Here is a 23650-nt window from a genome sequence, read left to right on the forward strand (position 1 = left end):
CCTTCTCCTTTCTGAACATTAAACGTTAACCTTCTGCCACATAAACTTGGATTTGGTATTTCAGAATATACACATTTATGCTGCCATGTGTCCTGATTGATATTGTTGGCATTTATGGGTCTAAAATAGAGATGCTGCTCTAGTATGTAATTGACACGTTAACATACAGTTTGCAACAGGCTCTACATCGGCCTATCCTGTTCTAAATTACCAGCGGAGCTTGAGATATCCTGACCTGGATGTCTCAGTTCTGATTGTTTGTCGTTTATAAAATGCTGCTCCCATCTTTCTGCAAACCAACACCCCCCTATCCCCCCCACCCCCCGGAGAAACACCTCTACAAAATATCACACTCAATCCACAAAAGTAGAAATGAAAGAGATGCTTCAACTGGGACTTTATTGCACTAAAACAAACATCAGACTCAACACAGCCTGTGTTTCTTCACCTTAGTGACTTCCTCAGGAGTCAAACTGTGGACATATTCTATTGTTTGGAAAATGACACTCTATATAAAGGTACACAAAAAAGCCCAAACACCGCAATATCAATCTCTTATGTCCAAATAAATCAAGCTGAAGCATAACACTCACTGTGAATGCGGATTGAGTGCTCCCATCTTTCTACCACATTTACATAATTTCTGATAGTATTTCTTTGGACTTGAGGGCTATCTTTTTCTCCACACATGGTTCAAAATAGTCACATGATATGGACACTTCTGTTAGCAATGCCATTCTTGGGGGGAGGAGGGAGGTTTCCTTTACTTCTGTGTCCAGTTTCTTGCGCAAAGCTTTTTATCATTTGGTAATTAGAATATCCTTGGGGATTACAACTCTTCGTTTTCTACAAGTCAGTCAGAGTCGTGATTGCAGTGTGTTTGTTATAAAACAGTATTATTGTGTTTACCCAGTTTTCAGTGGAAAAGCCATGCTACTTTATTATGCTTTGCTATATACAGCCCACCTACCGATGTGATGTGTAATTCTTTCCAGTTCTTGGGGGATTTTTCTAGTTTTTTCTATGCAGGCTGTGAACTTGCTTTTTCACTGCCCTTTAGGTTTACATGCACCACTGTTTAAACATTCCTGTGTTAAGTATAGTTGCCAAAGAAACTGATTTTTTTTCTCAAGGTTAGATATTCAAGGCAATTTAAAAAGCCAGGAGAGTGTCCAGGCCACTTATAGCAAATTGCTTGTGTGACACTATCTGGGAATATTCAGTGGTACTTAACATATAAGAAATTCCCTTATATGATAGGTTGGCCCCACCCAATTCATCCCAGGATTCACCGTGTAGGCAGGGTTCCGCCATTATGAAGACGAAGGCGCCCAAGGCAGGAGCGAGTGTGAATTGCTCCTGCTTCATTTGAGGTATGTGAACTGGGGGCCTGTGCAAGGGGTCACAGGGTGGGGGTTGGATTAACTAGACACCAGGAGGCAGATATTCAGGGTGGTCTAATTGGGCTGATCCCCCCCTTGCTGGACTAACAGGACCCAGGGGGCCTACCTAGACACTGGGGATGGGGGATCTTCAGGTGTTTCCCATGGCCTGAGGGGGCAGGGAGGCATGTTCGAAAGGGGGTTGGAGGTATTTTTTTATTTAAATAAAAAAACATTTGTGGCCGGGGCTGCTGAATATTGGCAGTGACTGGCTATGTCACACAGTTAGCCAGCTTAGCAATACCTAGCCAGTCGGGAGCCGTTCTCATCCAGCTAAGTACCACTCAATATCGGGCAGGTACTCTTTTCAGTTATTCTCTGCCCCTCCGAAACACACTGCAATTATTAATCCCTACATGTAAAGGTTTGTCATGGGACAATTTCTTCAAGTGGGTTAGTTCTGCGCATGCCCAGTGACGGTAATGAACCTCATTCCTAAGGCCATTTGGAGTATGATCTCAGGCTCTTAAATTTACTCCTAATGCTCACCATAAAACTTCCATCATCCCAAAGAGAGCTTCCCTCTGGAGTTCGTAAAAAGTACCATGTATAGATAACCTATCCAGGGGTGTTTGGAAATTCTTTTTGATCAAGCCTATGGCACCAAAACCAACAGTTAATGCGAGAATTTCTGTCTCTTTCTGCCGCATCCAATTAGGAATCTTAGATTGGCGTCAGTTGCCTTTTGAAGCTATTCCATTGATATATTTCCTCAATCCTCTCATTTTCTGATGTGCTACTGGCTGTATCGCCTATAAAGAGATAAGGAAAGATGTAACGGGTATATTATTAGATGAGATTCTTCAAACCTTTTATATGAAGTTGCCCTATATTTGACCGTTCGTGGATAGCTGAACTCCTTATAGGCTCTGACACCCTTTCTGATAAATGTGGCACTTTCTTTATTATCATACATTTTATTATGTCTGACATGTTTCATGGTAATTCCTGATCATCGCTTTCAAGCTACCGACACATTCTTTATGACATACTGTTACTGGGGTTTATTTCATCCGACCTTTGCTGTAAAAAGTAACTACATAGAGAAAAGCCTGGGGGCAGCAGTTTTCAGAGTAAGAAATGTTTTCTAGCAGACTGCACAGCAAAAAGGGCACTTGCTTGAAAATCAGAATGTGAGATGCACGTAACAATTTGATAAAGCATCTGTTTGCATGCATGGAACACATAAGGTGCATTATGCGTTTTAGCGTTCATTTAACGTGAGCTAAATATACGTGCGCACTAACCACTAACGCGTCCATAGACTAGCATGCACGCGTTAGTGTTTCGCGCGTGCTAATATTTAGCGCACGCCAGAACGCTTGGCGTACCTTAGTAAAAGGAGCCCATAGTTTGTGCATTTCAGTCTACAAAGCATTTAGGTTACAAGTGCTATACCAGATTGTATGCAGTAAAGGTGATATGTTAAGCAACCTTCAGATGTGCTGCTGATCGATGAGAGAAAACAACCTGAGCCACATAGCTTTTAGAAAGTAATTAGTAATGCCTTCTGTTCATATCGGTTTATCATGTGTGTGTGGGGGGAGGGGGGCAAGGATGTAACTGAAGAATGTATTGATTTAGGGCCCTTTTTATCAAGTTGCATTAAAATACCTATGAGCATCGGAGCACTTACCTTGCCGGCCCGTACTAAAAATCTCTAGTGCAGCTTGATAAAAGGGGGGGTTTTAGTTTGTTAGCTGGGGAGAAAGGGAAATGGTATTATACAATATTTTATTAGATAAAGTTGTGTGGTTGTTGAGTTAGTCCACCTTAAAGAGATAAAACAAAATAAAAGAAAGGAAAATAGGGCGATACCTTTTTTTATTGGACTAAGGAAATAGTACGCTGGGAGCGAGGGAAGGAGTAAGACACACACAGAAAGCTGTGGATAGACTGCGTGCAGATGTCAGCTTCTACTGTGAGCATAAAACCATATGGCATGAAGATAGATAAATCTGTGCAAATTTTCTGCGCGCAGAGCTTGCATGCAAATTGGAGGGGAGCCTGACAGATGCATGTGCACAAAGGTTTTGCGGTAAGTGCGAATTCTTACGCACTTGTTGGAACAAAAACAGAACAGCGTCTGTTCTGCAATTCCTAGCACATTGCCAGGCTGGCATTTATGTCCTGAAGGATAGGCACCGAGGTGTGCCGACACTTGGTTTTTGTTCCGACATTAACACAAGCTCTGCTACCTGCCATCAGTCTTTTATACGTGCAGCCACTTCTGGCTGCAGAAGGCTAAGCTGGCAGTTAAATCTTAAAAGCTAGCAGTAAATTCTCTGGCGCTGCCCCAGACCTGGCAAAAAAAATTGTTTCATTGCCTGCATTGCAAAAGCCGCTGCCCCCTTCTTCTGCTTGCCATGGAATACTTAGGGGGCACTTCATCAAAGGGCACTACCACGTTAGCATGAACTAATTGCGTTAGTGTGCGCTAAATGCTATTGATGCCCATTATATCCTTATGGGCGTCTTTAGCATTCAGCATGCGCTAATCGTTATTACCCTTTGATGAATTACCCTATTAATGACCTCATTACCATATATAGTATTGCAATCTGTAGCCATATCTTCCATGCAAGTGGGGGGGGGGGGGAGTGTGGCACAGTGATTAAAGCTACAGCCTCAGCACCCTTGGGGCTGTGGGTTCAAACCCACACTGCTCCTTGTGACCCTGGGCAAGTCATCTAACCCCCCCATTGCTCCAGGTACATTAGATAGTTTGTGAGCCTGCTAGGACAGAAAGGGAAAAATGCTTGAGTACCTGAATAAATTCATGTAAACCATTCTGAACCCCCCTAGAAGAACAGTATTGAAAAAATAAATAAAAATAACACCTTATGTTCACCCCATTAATGCATGTGTATAAAACACTGTGGCTAGGCTTGTCACAGCTTTCTGCATCAGCTCCAGGAAGAGCTGGATGAGTAATCAGAAGGTGGCAAAGCAACCCAATTTTGGGCCCCTTTTACGAAATCATGGAAGCAATGACACAGAATGAGGGACCGCTGAAAAGTTCTCAGCCCAACCAAGAAGAGAATGATATGGAGCCATGGAACTTATGAGCTAATTCCACACTTTTCTTAACACTTTTCATTTCAATGATATGAAATGAAGCAAAAATTGTCAAGAAAGTGTGGAATAACTTATAAGTTTCATGGCTCCACATCATTCTCTTCTTGGTTGGGCTGAGAACTTTCCATTGGCCCCTCATAAATGCACCAAAGCCCATAGGAATGGGCTTCAGTGCATTTACTGCGGCAACATCAATACCACAGCTTTATAAAAGGGACCCTTTATGGCTTGTACTGCAATAGGAAACCAAGGATTTAACACAGATCTAGGTTTCTTATAAAATTACCCTACTTTACACTTCTGATTACCCATTCACTTCTCCTTGTTTTTCACACCTCCCTCTCCCTCATCCCTACATTACCTTCACGACTGTTATTGGAATGTTTCATATTTCACTTATATTATTGTAATTTATTGCTCACATCTGTCCTGAAGAAAGTTAGTTTAAAAAAAAAAAAATTGCGTAATTACCGTATTTTCGCGGATATAACGCGCGCGTTATACGTGATTTTACGTACCGCGCATACCCCTCGCGCGTTATATGCCTGAGCGCGGTATACAAAAGTTTTTAAACATAGTTCCCACCCCGCCCGACGCCCGATTCACCCCCCCAGCAGGACCGCTCGCACCCCCACCCCGAACGACCGCTCGCACGCGCTCCCACCCGCACCCGCATCCACGATCGGAGCAAGAGGGAGCCCAAGCCCTCTTGCCCGGCCGACTCCCCGACGTCCGATACATCCCCCCCCCCCGGCAGGACCACTCGCACCCTCACCCCGAAGGACCGCCGACTCCCCAACAATATCGGGCCAGGAGGGAGCCCAAACCCTCCTGGCCACGGCGACCCCCTAACCCCACCCCGCACTACATTACGGGCAGGAGGGATCCCAGGCCCTCCTGCCCTCGACGCAAACCCCCCCCCCCCAACGACCGCCCCCCCCCCAAGAACCTCCGCCCGTCCCCCAGCCGACCCGCGACCCCCCTGGCCGACCCCCACGACACCCCCACCCGCCTTCCCCGTACTTTGTGTAGTTGGGCCAGAAGGGAGCCCAAACCCTCCTGGCCACGGCGACCCCCTAACCCCCCCCCGCACTACATTACGGGCAGGAGGGATCCCAGGCCCTCCTGCCCTCGACGCAACCCCCCCTCCCCCCCAGCCGACCCGCGACCCCCCTGGCCGACCCCCACGACCCCCCCACCCCCCTTCCCCGTACCTTTGGAAGTTGGCCGGACAGACGGGAGCCAAACCCGCCTGTCCGGCAGGCAGCCAACGAAGGAATGAGGCCGGATTGGCCCATCCGTCCTAAAGCTCCGCCTACTGGTGGGGCCTAAGGCGCGTGGGCCAATCAGAATAGGCCCTGGAGCCTTAGGTCCCACCTGGGGGCGCGGCCTGAGGCACATGGGCCAAACCCGACCATGTGTCTCAGGCCGCGCCCCCAGGTGGGACCTAAGGCTCCAGGGCCTATTCTGATTGGCCCACGCGCCTTAGGCCCCACCAGTAGGCGGAGCTTTAGGACGGATGGGCCAATCCGGCCTCATTCCTTCGTTGGCTGCCTGCCGGACAGGCGGGTTTGGCTCCCGTCTGTCCGGCCAACTTCCAAAGGTACGGGGAAGGGGGGTGGGGGGGTCGTGGGGGTCGGCCAGGGGGGTCGCGGGTCGGCTGGGGGGGAGGGGGGGTTGCGTCGAGGGCAGGAGGGCCTGGGATCCCTCCTGCCCGTAATGTAGTGCGGGGTGGGGTTAGGGGGTCGCCGTGGCCAGGAGGATTTGGGCTCCCTCCTGGCCCAATATTGTCGGGGAGTCGGCGGTCCTTCGGGGGGGGGGTGCGAGTGGTCCTGCCGAGGGGGGAGAAGAATCGGACGTCGAGGGGGGGCATCAGGCTTTCAGGATGGGGACAGGACTTCAAGGGGGGACAGGCAGATCTTCAAGGGGGACAGGCAGACCTTCAAGGGGGACAGGACTTCAAGGGGGGACAGGCAGACCTTCAAGGGGGGACAGGCAGACCTTCAAGGGGGGACAGGACTTCAAGGGGGACAGGCACGGAGAGGCGGGGCAGTGCACCGAAAGTCAGGGCGGGTGAACGGTGAGTCGGGGCAACCAGAGGAGAGTCGGGGCAGTGCACCGAAAGTCAGGGTGAGTCGGGGCAACCAGAGGAGAGTCGGGGAGGGCGAAAGGAGAGTCGGGGTGGCCAGAGGAGAGTCGGGGAGAGCGAAAGGAGAGTCGGGGTGGCCAGAGGAGAGTCGGGCAGCATGCGCGTTATATGCCTGAGCGCGGTATAGAAAAGTTTTTGTACATATCATCGTGATTTCTGCGCGCTATACCCCTGTGCGCGTTTTACAATGGTGCGCGTTATATCCGCGAAAATACGGTAAACCCTGGAATTCGTTGCCAGAGAATATGGTAAAAACAGCTAGTTTAGCGGGGTTTAAAAGAGGTTTGGATAATTTCCTAAAAGAAATGTGTATAAGCCATTATTAAGATTGGTGGTCTTTTTGTCATAAGACATATGGGGACAGAATAAAAAAATCTCAATATGTACAGTATACTTTGGAGGAAAGGCAGAAGAGAGGAGATATGATAGAGATGTTTAAGTAGCTATATGACATGAATACACACGAGGCCAGTCTCTTTCAACTGAAAGGAAATTCCAGGGTGAGAGGGCATACGATGAAGTTAAGAGGAGATAGCCTCAGGTGTAATCTGAGGAAATACTTTTTTCACTGAAAGGGTGGTAAATGGATGGAATAGTCTCCCAGTGGAGGTGGTGGAGATAAAAACTGTGTCTGATTCAAAAAAGCATGAGACAAACACATGGGGTCTTTTTAGGAGAGGAGGAGATAATGGATGCTGTGAATAGCAGACTGGATGGGCCATTTGGCCTTTATCTGCCTTCATGTTTCTAAGATAGGCTTGGGGAAATCCACTGTTTATTTCTAGGATACGCAGCATAAAATCTGTTTTACTCTTTTGGGTTCGTGCCTAGTACTTGTGACCTGGATTGGCCACTATTGGAAACAGGATACTGGGCTTGATGGACCTTCAGTCTATCCCAATATGGCAACTCTTAAGTTCTTATGTTCTTAATATTGCAAATAATGAAGATTTTGTTCTTCAGCAAACTGTTATCTCCTTGGTAAATTAAAAAATTTAATATGCATTTAATGTGTCTTCTTCTTGCTTTACTTGTATCATTCACATTGACACCAAAAATGAAAAGCAACTGAGCACCTAAATTTCAGCACATATTTTCAGCCAAATTAAAAAATGTAGGGGTCAATGTTTAGAGGTAGGCTAGCTGTGCAACCTTAATGAGATGAGTTATCTGTTTGAATTTATATCTAAATGCAGTTAAGAGCTGTTGCTTAATATGCACTTATAATTTTAAACAAATAATTTGCCCTTTTAAAGTTGCACCTGTTATTTCATCATCATCTTAAGAATATAGGAACATAACTGCCATCTAGCCCAGAATTCTATTTCCAACAGTAGCTAATCCAGGTCACAAGTACCTGGCAGAACCTCCAAAAGTAGCCAAACTCTATGCTTCTGCCCCCAGGGGTGAGTAGTGGCCTTCCTCAGGTTTATGGACTTTACCTCTAGATTTTTCCAAATCTTTTTAGAACACAGCTGCATTAACTGTGTAGAGATAGTGCCTGCAAAGCTAACCAAGCATGGGACCTCTTAAATAGCAGTCCTACTTTTGCCTCTACTTCTCTGAAAGAGGATTTTTTTATATTTAGGTATTTGAAAGGTATTAATATTCAAACTTCTTTCAGAGACGTAGAGGAGGAAGTTGCAGGGAGGTAGACTCAGGAGTAATGTGTGAAAATGCTTTTCCACAGAAAGGGTGGTGGATGCTTGGAACACCATTTTGAGCGAGCTGGTAGAGTCCAAAACTGAGAATAAATTCAAAAATGCATGGGATAGATACAAGGGAATGGGAACTTTCAAAATGGTGGGTACTAGGGGATTAAGTGACTTGCCAGAGTCACAAGGAACAACACTGGGATTTGATCTCACAACCTCTGGGTGGAGAGGCAGCAGCTCTACCAGTGAGCCACACAAGGGATACTTAAATAGAAAGAAGATAGAAATGTAATATGGCTGTTCAGGTGTTACCTTGGGCAAGAATAGTGAGAACTGAGCAATATTTTGCTTCTGTTAAACCACATAGATCTGAAGGGTAATGCGGTATACAAATGTTGTATTATGTTTACTTAGCTGCAGTGAGCACTATGGTGTGCTTACTGCAGGTTAATATCCACTACCCTGGGGATGCACTCAGGTAGTTTTGGATTTGGTGTGCACTACTTTATGTGCTAAAAAAACTGAAAATATTTTGTTGGCCCTGGAGGCATATTTGGAGGCAGAGAGTAGACATGCCCAATGCTAATTGGTTAGCACCGTGTACTGCCTTGTGCAAATTAGCATGTGGTTAGTGCAGGAGCCCTTATGGCATGATTCTGTAAATGGCGCCTAAATCGGTAGGTGCCTAGGGAAATGGCACCAGCCACATGTCATTCAAAGTTAGGCACCAGTAGGCCTCACAAACTTAGGCGCCTGTATATTAGACCAGGGTTTTCTTAGCATAAAATACCACACCCAACCTCCACCCTCTAACCACGCTTACTTTTCAGGTAGGCGCCTACCCCCAAATTCATTTTTTTAAACTGTTTTCATTGGTTTTTAATGGTGCTGCTCAATTGACAGTGCCCTGGGCACCGGCATGTCTAAAACCAGCCATGTTCATACACCGAAGTACTTCATCCCCTTTACTGTAGCTCTCCCTTGGGTTTTGCAGCCCAAATGCGTGACCGTGCATTTATTAGCATTAAATCTCAGCTGTCAAATTCTTCACCATTTTCAAGCTTCGCTAGACCCCTTTTCATGTTATCTACACCCTATTGCAGATTGTGATGTCATCTGCAAAGATGCAAACTTTACCAGACAACTCTTCCACAATATCACTTACAAAAATGTTAAAAAGGATCAGGTCAAGAACCAATCCTTATTGCCAGGGCAGGATTAATTCTTCGAGGGCCCCTAGACACACAAGTACACTGGGCCTCCTGCCCAGCCCCACCCTGTCTCACCCCCAATTATTTAGCTGTTTTCTTATTTACTTCTTTATTTCCATTTGATTTCTTTTTTCTTTTATTTTAAAATTCAAAACAAACAACAAAGATTACTATACCAGTGCCAATGTACAGTTTTTCTTCTATGCAATCCCCAAACACCTCTGAACAATCCCCCCTTCCTTCCTTCCTAAAGGAAGAGATTTTCAGCCAGCAGGGCTTTGGGAAGCCCACCAACTTATATTTTGCATTGGGGTAGGAGGCATGGGACATGGCAGGAAGAAAATTTAGTGCTCGACATTTTATTAGACTAATAAATTTCTCAATTAGCTTTCAGAGGTTAAAACCTCTTTCATCAGGTCAGTAAACTATACTGCTGTTAGTATCACTGTCTTGGCCTGAGGAAGGGGGTTTTGGTCTCTGAATTAGTAAAAAAATGTATCAAAATTAGTCAAATAAAAAGGATCAAATTATTTCCATTTTCTATTTATAAACGTTTATTAACACAGCTACAATAATACTTTATTCTAAAGCAAAAAGAAATAGAAATTTTTTTCTACCTTGGTTGTCTGGTTTCTGCTTTCCTCATCTTCTCATCATTCTCTTCCTACCATTCACTGTCTGCCCTCTCTCTGCCTTTCCCATATAGCATCTGCTCTCATTCTATGCCTCTTCCAAAAACTGTCTGCCTCTCTCTTTCCATCTCTCCCTCCTCTCCATTGGCCTAAAATCCATCTACTTCCCTCCACTCCCCCCATGGTGTGGCATCTGTCTTCTCTTCCATCTCTCCCATCCTCCCTCCCCACAGATTTTAGCATCTCTCTCTTCTCCTTTCCTCCCTTCAGATCTGGTATCTGTGTCCTCCCCTTCCTCTCATGCTCTGGAATCTCTCTCCTCTCCCTTCCTCCTTTTCTTCCCTGGTCTTCCTTCTCAATTTATTTTTTGCCTCTGTCTAAATTCTTTCTTACTTTTCAGTCCTCGATTTCCCTCTTTCATTGTGTCTACCTACAACTTGCCACCTCTTTCCCTCACCCCTTCCAGTGTCTAACTTTATCCTTTTCCCACAATTCAACATGTGGCCTTTTTTCTCTCTCCTCCCCACTTGCTTCCAGCATCTGCTCCCCTCTTTTACCCCCATTTCTATTCAGCGTCTGTGCCCCTCTCTCGCCACCTCCATTACCATTCAGCATCTGTCCCCCTCTCTCACCCCCCTTCCATTCAGTGTCTGTTCCCCATCCCCTTTCTCCACACAATAAACCTAAAGCACCACGTAACCTCCATTCCCCTCACCTTCGTGGACGCTTTCCAAAACCAAAGCTCTCTCTTTCTCTGAGACAGTCCCTGATGGAAAGTTATTCTCATTAGTTGCACACGGCTGCCCTGACACAACTTCTGGTTTCTGCCGTGCAACTAGTGAGAATGACTGCCACATCAGGGCCTCTCTGAGAGAGAAAACTGGTTTGGAAAAGCGTGGTGAAGGGAGGGAGATGGCCCGGCAAAGGGAAGAGATGCCTGGACAGCGGGGCCCAGTGTAGCTGACCTGTTTGTCCTCCCCTAACACTGGCCCTGGTCATAGCACCATACCGGTGGGCCCCCCTGATGTTCCCTTCCATTCAGTGTCTGTTCCCCATCCCCTTTCTCCACACAATAAACCTAAAGCACCACGTAACCTCTTCCCCTTATTGGGCCATCTCCCTCCATTCCCCTCACCTTCGTGGACGCTTTCCAAAACCAAAGCTCTCTCTCTCTCTGAGACGGTCCCTGATGGAAAGTTATTCTCATTAGTTGCACACGGCTGCCCTGAAGCTTCTCCTCTGACACAACTTCTGGTTTCTGCCGTGCAACTAGTGAGAATGACTGCCACATCAGGGCCTCTCTGAGAGAGAAAACTGGTTTGGAAAAGCGTGGTGAAGGGAGGGAGATGGCCCGGCAAAGGGAAGAGATGCCTGGACAGCGGGGCCCAGTGTAGCTGACCTGTTTGTCCTCCCCTAACACTGGCCCTGGTCATAGCACCATACCGGTGGGCCCCCCTGATGTTTTTAGGCCCGAGGCAAGTGCCTACTGGGTCTACCCTTTAATCCGGCCCTGCTTGTGGCACTCCACTGGTAATGTTCCCTCCTCAGAGTGACTCCATTTACTACTACCCTTTGTCATCTTCCACTCAACCAAATTCTGACCCATTCATTCACTTTAAGGTTTATACTGAGCGCACTCAGTTTATTTATAAGTCATCTATGTGACTTTTTGGGAGATGGCAATCAAGTAGGGGGGGAGGTTCAAGCTTAATTTGGGATGTGAGATCTACAAAATGCTAAAAAAAAAAAAATGCTAGGAAGAGTCAAACATAAGAAGGGTAACAGCTGAGAGAGTGTCAGGCCTGGGTTGGGGAGAAACCAAAGATTATAATAGGAGAATTCTAAACAAAAATATTATGTAAAGGGGGTTTTCAAATCTCAGCAAGGTCATGATTGGAATCATGCCCCAGGACTTTCATAGAAATCTTATTTCTTTCCAATTCTCTTCCTACTTTGCTCTCAGCACAATATTTCACTTTAAGATTCTGGTGTATAGTTCTTCCAAAGATAACTCAGAGGCAAATGTGGGGTGTTTCAATTCTTTTACCAAACTTAAGAGCTAAACAGTACAGTTCTGACTTACTATACAGCTTGCAGTTGTACAACATTGAACAAATACTGTAAAACTCCAAATTCTTTCCTCTAGCTGTGTCTGTGATTCCCTTGTCCTAATCAGTGATTTGGGTAACAGGCATCCTGGGTTCTGGGCAACAATTCCTGTTCAAAGTCAAACAGTCTTTCCTCCCCAGGATTCACTTCCCCCAAAAACTTTTCCTAAGAGGAATAATCTTGGGCACTGTACCTCTGTAGTCCAGCTGAGTGGGGCTTCTTTGCTATCAGATTGAGGGCCAAACTACCATTCCACTGAATGAATAAATAACAAGCAGAAGGGTGGTAAAACTTCTGTCCTAATGGATTCACTTCACATTGGATGCAACGCATAAAGGCCAACAATGTGCAACAGTAATAACAGATGGCAGATGGCAGATGGCAAAACATGCACCCTTCAATGGAGAGAGAATCCTCAGTGGCTACAAGATGGCTGCTGTAGCTTGAGAATTTGTAGCTGGGCCACGCCCGGTCTTCAGCTTGCAGTAAGAAACATGTTTTCACTCAAAGCAAAAATCAGAAAATACTTGAGTGCATTATCAGTAGATTTGAAAAGTAGCTAGCAATTGTCCATAAAACTTCCTTCCAGAGCAAAACCAGTTAAAAAGAACCCCCTTCCCCGCCTCCCCCCCTCCACTAACGTCACAGTCCAAAAATTGCAGCAGTTCCTTTGTGACACTCACAGCTTCACAGGAACTTTATCTTAGTGGCAGCAAAAACAGTTCCTTTTGGCATAGCCAACTTAATTAGTCCCAAGGTCCAGAAAAGGTCCAAAAACAAAAATTCCTAGTCACAAAAGTAGAAACATGATGTCAGATAAAAGCCAAATGGTCCATCTAGTCTGCTCATCCGCAGTAACCATTATCTCTTTCTCTCTCTCTGAGAGATCCCACATGCCTATCCCAGGCCCTCTTGAATTCAGACACAGTCTCTGGGATGATACAGTCTTCCGGGAGACTGTTCCATGCAACTACTACCCTTTCTGTAAAAAAGTATTTCCTCAAATTACTCCGGACCCTATCACCTCTTAACTTCATCCTATGCCCTCTCGTTGCAGAGTTTCCTTTCAAATGAAGAGACTCGACTCATGCACATTTACACTATGTAGGTATTTAAAAGTCTCTATCATATCTCCCCTCTCCCACCTTTCCTCCAAAGTAAACAGATTGAGATCTTTAAGTCTGTCCCCATACGCCTTATCACAAAGACTACACACCATTTTATTAGCCTTCCTCTGGACTGACTCTATCCTTTTTATATCTTTTTGAAGGTGTGGCTTCCAGAATTGTACACAATATTCTAAATGAGGTCTCACCAAAGTCTTATACAGAAGCATCGATACTTCCTTTTCCTACTGGCCATACCTCTATCTATGCAACCTAGCATCCTTCTAGCGTTCGCCGTCACCTTTTCAACCTGTTTGGCCACCTTAAGATCATCACATACGATCACACCCAAGTCCTTCTCTTCCGTCTTGCACATAAGTTCTTCACCCCCCTAAACTGTACTGTTCCCTCAGGTTTTTGCAGCCCAAATGCATGACCTTGCATTTCTTAGCATTAAATTTAAGCTGCCAAATTTCAGACCATTCTTCAAGCAAGGTCTTTCTCCATGTTATTCACACCATCCGGCGTGTCTACTCTATTGCAGATTTTGGTATTATCTGCAAAGAGGCAAATGTCTCTATGTCAATGTCTCTATTCAGGTTTGCTATTTAAATAGAAGCTTTAGGCAGCAGCTCACACAATCAAAATATATTCACGATAAAGCCCAGAAGTTTAAGCCAGCTCCATGGCGCCTTCATAAATAAGCAATTCACCAACCTCCATAGGTTCCTGTTGAGCAGTCAGTTCTGGGGTAGATAGTTCCTCAGATTCACTCACATCCATCAGGCTTTGACCTGGACTGGTGGCTGCTAGGAGATAATATCTTTGGCTCTGTTCTGCTCCTTCTGGGTGGTTTCAATGGCTCTGCTTCCTCTCTGCTGCTGGCCTCCTGTGCTGTCTCAGGGTCTGGTTTATATAGGAGAGAGTCCTGCCTACACTTACTGTATGTGGAATTGGTATGGTAAGGTACTCTCTCTGCCTCCCCCTTTGGTGAGACTGTAGATTGCAGTCTGGGAAAAACTGCTGGTTTTTCTTTATGGGAAAAGAGGAGCTTTTCTGCTTGCTTTTACAAATTTTCCCTTGGTACTGCACAGAGCTTTTTTGCCAAGGATCCTGACTGTGAGGACTGGAGTTGGGATAGACAGCCCCACTTGCCTGCTCATCGGGGAAACTTCTCTGATGTACTTTAAACCCCTTTAATATTGGCTTGCCTAATACCTGTGGCAAGTTGGGAACGGCACTAGATTTGCCACACCATTCCTCTCCCTATGCACCCAAGCATCCTTCTAGCTTTTGCCGTTGCATTTTCAACTTGTTTGGCCACCTTAAGATCTTCACATACTATCACACCCAAGTCTTGCTCCTCTTTCATCCATCTGTCTCTATGCCACTTTTTGGGTGTTTTCCTCTTTTGAAAATGAGCCCCTAAGACTTGTACTTCTGCAGGAGCATAAGCCCCGTTGTGTATCTTCTGAGGAAAAGCTTTTCTGTTTTGAAAACTGAGGAACTAATATCAGCATGCACACCTCTAGGAACATGGTATTGGCAAAGATAAGTATTATCTGTAGCTTCTTAATTGCAGATGCAGTAGATGGATATGGTGATTAAGATGTCAGCAAAAGCTTAATAAGTGAACCTAAGGAATTCAGCTGAAGAAACGAGTCATAAATAGCTTTTGTTTAAAGAACTGCACAGTAATCAGAAGTACACAATCAAATCAGGGAACTTGTGGTGGCAGAAACTATGAAGGTTAATATATCCAGCCTCTCATTGAAAATGAAGGCTGCACTAGAAGGGGTAGGGAGTGATTGTCGCTTTAGGAAGGGAGAGGAGAGAGAGAAAAACAGTGAACCAAACGGTACAATACAGAGTATAATAGAGGGAGGAAGAGCATGTGAAAGCAAAAATTTGAAGCGACAGAAAGGGCACAAGGATACTAATACGTACAATACACACAGTCCTTCAAAAGTAGGCAAAAACAATACAGAAGTCAACAGTAAGGATTGTAAATCAAAGTCCTTGAACCTAAAGTACTCCTTAACATTTTTCCTTTCCATTCTCCTTTCTTATGGCCACTAAGTGGGTATCAGTCATCATCAGCGCTGTTGCTCATTCTGTAAGGGGCCATAGCTTCACCTTTAGTAATTTAGGACACCTGTTTTAGGCACCTCAAGTGTAATAGTGTGCTGGATAATTCAACAGTAAAACTGTCAGTCTTCCAAATTGTTGTTGTTAAGTGCCATCGACTCATGCTCAAGTCCTAGCAACTTGAATTGAGAATCTAAAAAGAAATCAGTTTTGTGATAGACCGGAAAGGTCCTCCAGCGTCATCCCTATAGTTGTTTTCAACGTGTCCAGCTATCTGATTGCAGGACACCCTCTTTGCCTGGTTCCTTCAATCTTCCCAAATATGATGTCCTTCTCCAGTGATCTCTCTCTCTTCTGATGGTGTGACCAAAATAAGACAGTCGTAACTTCATCATTTGGGCTTCGAGTGACATAGCCAGTTTGATCTCTTCCAGAATCGATTTGTTAGGTCTTTTGGCGATCCACAGCACGCCTAAAATCCTGCACAGCACCAAAGCTCAAATATCTTCTTTCTGTCTTATTTCCATAGTGTCTAGCTTTCACATCCGTAACTGACCACCGAGAAATGAGTGCATGGACAACTCTGATCTTCATTTGGAGTGTTATTTCCTTGCCTTTGAATATTTTGTTGAGAGCCTTCATTGAAAAGTGAATGTGCTATTCTCTGGAGGATTTCCTCCCTGCTAGTTGCTTCTTTGTTAACAAAAGAGCCCAGGAGATTGACATCTTGTACAACTTATTCTATCACCTTCATTCTCAAAATCTTCATCATTTTCCGTGTTCATGACCTTTGTCTTGTTTATGTTCAGTTCTAATCTCATGTTATGACTTTCGGCCTTGACTTTTCTCAGAAGATATAGCATGTCTTCTTTGCTGCTGGTGATGAGCATTGTATCATCTGCATAGCGCAGGTTGTTTATATTTCAGCCACCAACTTTGAAATCAACACTCTCTTCTTCCAAATTTGCTTTTCTGAAGATGGTTTCACAATAGAGGTTGAATGGGTAAAGTGGCAAGATGCATTCTTGCCTGAGGCCATGTTTTATTGGAAACTAATCAGTGTTGTCATATTCAGTTCTCACTGAAACTTCTTGATTTTCATATAGGCTCTCTATCAGCTGAGTTATGTGTTTCGGTATTCCCATTTGTACTAGAGTTCTCCATAGTTTATTGTGATCCACAGAGTCAAAAACTTTGCTGTAGTCGATGAAGCAAAGGTGGAGATATGATAGGGGATCTAGGTGCTCCTTTCCCCAAGAGTGCAAGTGAAAAAACATTTAGAAAAATATAAGGACTGGGAGGTCAGGAATGCATTTATGGAATAGGTCTCTTCTACTACAGTAAGGGCTGGCTTAAAACTATGGGCTCCTTTAACAAAGCACTGCAAATGCACTGACATCCATTCAGTTCCAATGGACTTTGGTTCATTTGCTATAGGCTCTTCAGCTTGGAGAAGAGACAATTCAGGAGCAGTGACGTAGCAAGGGTAGAGGGTACCTGGGCATAGACATACTTCCGCAGCCCCCCGCTGCATTTGTGCCCCCTCCCCCTACTGTGCACACCCTCTCCCCATCACGCACGCACCCCCTTCTTCCCAAACCCCAGAGCTCTCTGCAAATACATTACTAGGAGATCATTAGTATTTAAAATAGCTCTCCTAGTGATGCACAAAAGGGAATCCACCCTTGTTTCCAGTCATTAATTACCAGCAATTCTGGAGCTGCCGGTAAGTGTTGTGCGTGTGTTGTGTGAACACAACACAGACAGAACAGCATTTTTAAAAAACCACAGCCCTGCTGTCAGGAGGGCCCAAAACCGGGACCCCCCTGATATTCCCTAATACTAAGGCCCCCCCCTTTTTCGATCTCCCAGTCCTCTATCACCACTCCCACCACCCCACCTGGTGGTCTTGTGAGCTGGGGGAGTTGGGTCAGACCCCCTCCCAGCTCAAAGACTATCAACCAATGACAACACTCCCCCATACCTTTTGTCAAAAATCAGGCAGTGTGAGAGCTTTGTGTATCTAGCCCTAAGATGGTACGAGGGAGGAAAGGGAAGGCGTGCACGCGGCAGTGGGTCAGAAAGGAGGAGAAGAGCCCGTGCCCCCACCATTACAGCACCCGGGGCGGATCGCCTCCCCCTTATTATGCCACTGCTCAGGGGTGATATGATTGAGGTCTATAAAATACAGAGGAGTGAAAAGAGTAAATGTGAAACGTTTGTTCACTGTTTCCAAAAATACTAGGACTAGAAGGCATGCGATGAAGCTACTAAGTAGTAGATTTAAAATAAACCAGAGAAAATATTTCTTCACTCAGCATGTAATTAAACTCTGGAATTTCTTTCCGGACAATGTGGTGAAATCAATTAGCTTAGTCAGGTTTTAAAAAAGGCTTATATTATATCCTAAAAGAGAAATTCACAGGCCATTATTGAGATGGTTTGAGGAAATCCACTACTTTTAAACTCCTATTTAAATAATAATAATAAGCTCCCTCCTTTTAAACAACTATACTTCATCTATTTAATTATAAAATCCTCTAAAAGGACATCAACCAAGCAAAAGAAGCATATGGTATATGCGTTATGAGAAAAGACCAGCTGTAAATTCTAAACATCAGAAGATACTATGAGCTGTTCGCCTGCTCCTGCCTTTTGCCTGCTCTCACCATAACTGACATCTCTAGGGCTCCCAGGCCACCTCTCTTCCTCCGGGGCTCGGCGTGTGAGCGAGCTCAGCCCCCCAGAAGCAGCCGGGAACCCTCCTGAACTGTGGCAGTTAAGCCGTTCACCTGCTCCCGCCTGTTCCCTGCTCACCTCCAGGATTCCCAGGCCTCCTCTCTTCCTCCAGGGCTCGGCGTGTGAGCAAGCTCCGCCCCCTAGAAGCAGCCAGAAACCCTCCTGAACTGCGGTTGTTGAGCCGTTTGCCTACTCCTGCCTTTTGCTTGCTCACACCTCGGCTGGCACCTCCAGGACTCCCAGGCCACCTCTCTTCCTCCGGGGCTCGGCGTGAGTGCAAGCTCCGCCCCCCAGTAGCAGCCGGGAACACTCCGCTAGCTTCAGCCATGAATAGGAGTGACCCCCACGACCACCACCGCCACCGGGAGGCCATGGTTGGTCCGGCGGCACGGTCATCGAGGCGCCGCAAACGGTCAGAGAGGCGCGGGCGGTGCCTGTCCAGAAAGGAGACAGATTCAGCGAATTTGGCATGCAGGAGGCGAGTGTGAATGTCTTAGATGAGTTGATGACCGGAGACACTGGATTTGGGGCTTCCGGTTTGTTGACAAGGATCGGATGACATCTGGAGAAGTTTGGCAGCCAAAGCAGTGAAGTCATTTCAAGCTGGACTTCAGTCTTGACTGTTTTTGTTTTTTATTTTTCACTTTCTTTTTAGTTTATGATATATTTTAAATCTCATTCATTGTTTTGCCACTTGTTTTTGTTTTTATTTTATTATTTTAAATTTCATTTAAGTTTCCCCAGAATTCTATAGTTTCAACGGTTCTCCCTTCTGCTTCTATTTCCCATCTCCCCTCTTTTCAACCTTTCAAAGTCCTTCAGATCATTGTAGTCTTATTAAAATGTTTATTTTCTTATTTTTCTCATCTATCTCTATTTTTATTTCTTCATTACTCTACTAATTGTCATTTTCCCAGGTACTTTAGTTAGATTGTGAGCCTTCGGGACAGTAAGGGAATTTCTAAGTACCTATCTTACTTATAATTTTAATGCACCCTATTGTCTATTTTCTGTAAACCGCTTAGAATCCTAACGGAATTTAGCGGTATATAAGAAATAAATTACATTACATTACAAATTACATTACTTATTCATAGGATAAGCAGCATTAAATCTGTTTTACTACTAGGGATCTAGCTAGGTACTTGTGACCTGGGTTGGCCACTGTTGGAAACAGGATACTAGGCTTGATGGACCTTCGGTCTGTCCCAGTATGTAATTCTTTTGTTCTTATGTTCTTAGGAGAATAACTACTAAGACTTTGTGAAAGGGGTTCTATATTAGGTCTTAGGCAAACATATTTGTGGGCCCATCTACCCGGGACCCCCTTCCCCGCCATCATTTCACCTCTCCATAAGTAGCAGAGAAGTGCATAGCCTAGCTTTGGGTGTGATAGCATAATAGTATGTGAGTGAGCGTGGAAACTATGCAAGCACATGTTGTGAATAAAGAAACTTAGGGCTACATTCACTAAGCTCACCGATCATGTCCCAACCAGTTTGCGAGCGTTCCCCGACCCCGACCCGATTCATTAAGCTTCTGGCCGATCAATCTCCCCCCTGATCCAATCCACCCATGCAAATGAGGGGAAATGGCACGCATAAGTAGGAAGCCATCAATTCACTAACAGAAGAAGAAACGCTGATTGGGCTTGCCGATCCAAAATGAAGCGACTGCTAAGGACCAGTCGCTTACGTCCTTGCCGATTCTCGTTCTCTCTGCCGCCCTAAAATCCCAGTATCAAAATAAAAAATAAAACTATCAAAATACTACTGTACATATGCATCTCCCTTTTTATATATTGTGCAAAAGGCGCAGTGCGAGCCCGTGGTTTTAACCCGCGGGTTTAACGCGGGGCTGCACAAGGCGTGTTCTGTTCCGTAGTCTGGCTGCAAAGCGTGTTCTGTTCCATTCTGGTTGCACAAAAAATTGAAATGATTCCTGAATGCGCAGCCACCCCTCCCCCTTTTGTTTTGACCTCAAGCTTGTACGGAGAGCAAGTGCATGCTCAGATCGCATCTACAGCCAACGAGGATGGTCTGTGCATGCGTCTGGATCGCTCTGCAGCGATCCATGGTGTCGAGGTGGGGTGTGCGTCCAATCACATAATTTGCATGAGGACTCTGTAGTGAATTGGTCACCCGGCAGAACTCGGCCACGAATTGCCCAACAATCCAGACCGGTGAGTTTGGTGAATCTAGGCCTTAACGGGTAGAACTGGAGAGCTGCCAAGTTACCTGGTTCCAGGAGGGAAATTCTGAACCAATCCTGGATTTCTGCAACCCTATCCTGGTAAATTATGGGACCTTTAATGCTGATTTCAATTGATGGTATGAGGGACTACATATACTCGTAAAACACTGAATTAAAAACAGTCTCCCTTCTAGAATTGGGTAACTTGGCAGCTCTTCAGTAATAGGTTAGAACTAGGGAAACTGGATCATTTTCACTCTCCACTGCCTCTACTACAAACTATAGTTAACAGGGTAAATTCCCTGGGCTGAAAACTTCATAACATAAGGTTCTTAAATTTGATTTATGTTGCTATTGGAAACTGGTGTGCAAAGACGTAACATGATCTGATTTCTTAGCATTGTTAACCAGTTTGACAGAAATGTTTTGAATTAATTAGATAGCACATGATCCACTGCTCTCAGATGCCTGATAGAGAATGACACGGGGACGGGTACTGGCAGTTAACCATGGGTGGGAATGAGGACACAGAGAGGGACAAACTTTGTCCTGGGGTCAGTCTCTAAAAACTTTGAGACTAGTAAAAACTTAACACATCCTAGACAATTGGCAACTGAATTCAATGATTAAAACAAACTGAAGAAGCTGCTTTTGGATTTAAATAAACTAAAATGTGTCTTGTCTGCTTTTGATGTGGCAACAAGAGCCTTGCCTTCTAATTAGAATCTTACCATCTGCTACATCCTTCCATCATGTGCCCAGCTGCTCATGCATCTTACTGTTACTGCAACAGATTCATCTATCATTGCTGGCATCAAAGAGCATTATAAACATTTAATAGACATTTGTTTTCCTTTTCATCCACTACAGAGCTTAAGTTCTCTTCTATACCCAAGTCTAAAAGACAATCCAATTACCTTCCCAGATGATGTAAAAATGTAGACAAGTGAATCTTTGGGAAGGCTTCACCAAAACCAGATCGAAATTGAAGGCTCCATTTGTGATTTATAAACAGTTGTACAGAACATTGTCCCTTTTTAGACTTTAAGACCCTAAGCCAATCAGGGCTGCCTTAGGTCCCTCTCAGTGCATCCCAAGATGTACTGGGAGGGGGAAGAGCAACCATTTTGAAGAGGCGGCCCTATTAGTAGGAGGGAGTGGGCATCCCTCCTGCCAGTGTTTCACCCAAAAGTATTGGATGGTAGATATATCAGCAGGGGGGCTGGGGGGATGTCAGGAGTGTGAAGCTATGTCGGAGAAAGTGAAGGGCTTACAGGGTGTCAGGGATATGTGGGGTTTTTGGCATGGTGGGAGGGGCTTTCTTTGGCGGGGGGTTGGGGAATAGTTGGGTGGGAGGGAAGGAGAGAGGAAATGGTGATGTCCTTGCCAGTTCAATTAATCGCAACAGGGGAATCCCCAATCAACTAAGCTAAAAGAACTCCCTGAAGCCGTGGTTTCAGGGAGTTCTTCCAGCTTAGTTGATTGGGGATTCTCCTGCCATGATCAGCTCATGATGGCAAGCTATACACTATTTTCAAAATCCCCTAGCAAAGATAGGCACTGGGAATATAGGCCAGGGTTTTCTGGGCCTACATTTCCAGCGCCTACCTTAGCGTGAATCGCACCTATGAAGGTGCTTTAGGTCACCTAACACCACTTCTGGCATGGGCCATGCCTACTTTGGTGTTCAGCGTCCTAAAGCACCTATGTAGGCATGATTCCAGCACCTTTTATTTACGCGCAGTAGGTGCTTTATTTTTACCATTTTTCACCCTTTTAAATAGCGTTTCTCAATTAACTTGGCCCACCAGTAGTTTTGGCGCCATTTATAGAATATGGCCCAAAATTTATATCCATATTCCTCACTATTTTATTTTTTGCTTGATTTTGTGATATCCCTAACATGTAGCAATTCCCCTTCATCAATTTGATCCACTATCATTTTGAAATAATTTGGACCTTGGTAACATAGTGTCCATTTGGTTATCTTCCTTCCATCAAGTCTCTGAGTTGCCTATTATGTTTACATCTTCATTTAGTGCAATGTATTCTAACATTCCAATCTTATTTTTTAGACTTCTAGCATTTAATTTAATGTGGTGTCTTCTGTACCACTAAATCTTCCAAAGGATTCAAAGCAAAGTTTACAAAACAATTAAATTGACTTAAGTGATGGCCAAAAATCTAATCAGGTACAGTGGAACCTTGGTTTACGAGCATAATTTGTTCCAGAAGCATGCTTGTAAACCAAATTGCATGTATATCAAAGCGAGTTTCCCCATAGAAAATAAGGGAAACTCGCTTGATTTGTTCCCTCCCCCGAGGCCACCGGTGCTGCTTCACCTTACCCCCTACCCTCGAGGCCACCGGCGCTGCTCCCTCCCCCCCCCCCCGAGAACCAGCATCGCCCCCCGGCCAGCAAATGCCCCCACCAACAACCGGCATTGCACCCCTAAACTGGCATTGCCTCTCCCTGCTCGAGTCGCGCATCCCCCTCCCCCCCGCGATCCGGCATCTGCCACCCACCCAAACAGCATCCCTTACCCCAATTTGGCACCAGCACCGTGCACCGGATATGCACCGGACATGCACCAGGACATGCCGGTGCTGGTGCCCGAAGATCCTCCCTCTTGGCAGGGCTGAGCTAAAGGAACTGTGTTTTCTTCAATCTCTCCTAACTCCTGGTCTTCCTAGGGATTTTATCAGCTGGTTCAACACAGTAGCACGGAGGGACTCAGATGTGTGATCTACAACCCCAAAACCATCTAACAAACCATCTAAAATGAACCAGCATTTAAGGCTGGTGCAGCAGTGGCGCTACCCTAGTGGCATGGAGAATGTCTCTTTCACACAGCTTTCTGTGTGGTACAATCGAATTCATAAACAGAAAGGCTATGGTGGCTTCTCCATAGCACTACAAAGAGCTTTTCCAAATTTTGACATATTTTCCTTGTTTTGCTGAATATCTTCTGAACAGATTTTATGTCAGTTCAGTTTCAACTCCACCCCCCCTCCCCCCCCCCCCCCGCCCCCTCAACTCCACAATTTTCCCTTCACATCTCACAAAGATTTTGGCTAAATTGAATCCAGATTCTTTTACATGTGAAATACCAAATGTGTCAGTTTTATTCCCCAGGTGTATTTTTTTTTAACTCTTTCATTGGCCCTTTTCTCTACTGCCAGTGTCTAATGTTATTATTAAAACTAAACCACAGTAGCAGTATAAACAGCTATAAAGGTAAAATATA

At 45.1% G+C, this 23650-nt stretch overlaps 1 protein-coding gene across 1 annotated transcript in view; it reads left to right on the top strand.

The window, feature by feature from the left end:
* SNCA (synuclein alpha) overlaps window positions 1–23650 on the top strand; it is a 272359-nt gene that overhangs the window by 232747 nt on the left and 15962 nt on the right. The gene's annotated exons all lie outside the window — the stretch shown is intronic.

This window comes from Geotrypetes seraphini, chromosome 1 (assembly GCF_902459505.1).
Source record: "Geotrypetes seraphini chromosome 1, aGeoSer1.1, whole genome shotgun sequence".
In the NCBI taxonomy this organism is placed as follows: domain Eukaryota; kingdom Metazoa; phylum Chordata; class Amphibia; order Gymnophiona; family Dermophiidae; genus Geotrypetes; species Geotrypetes seraphini.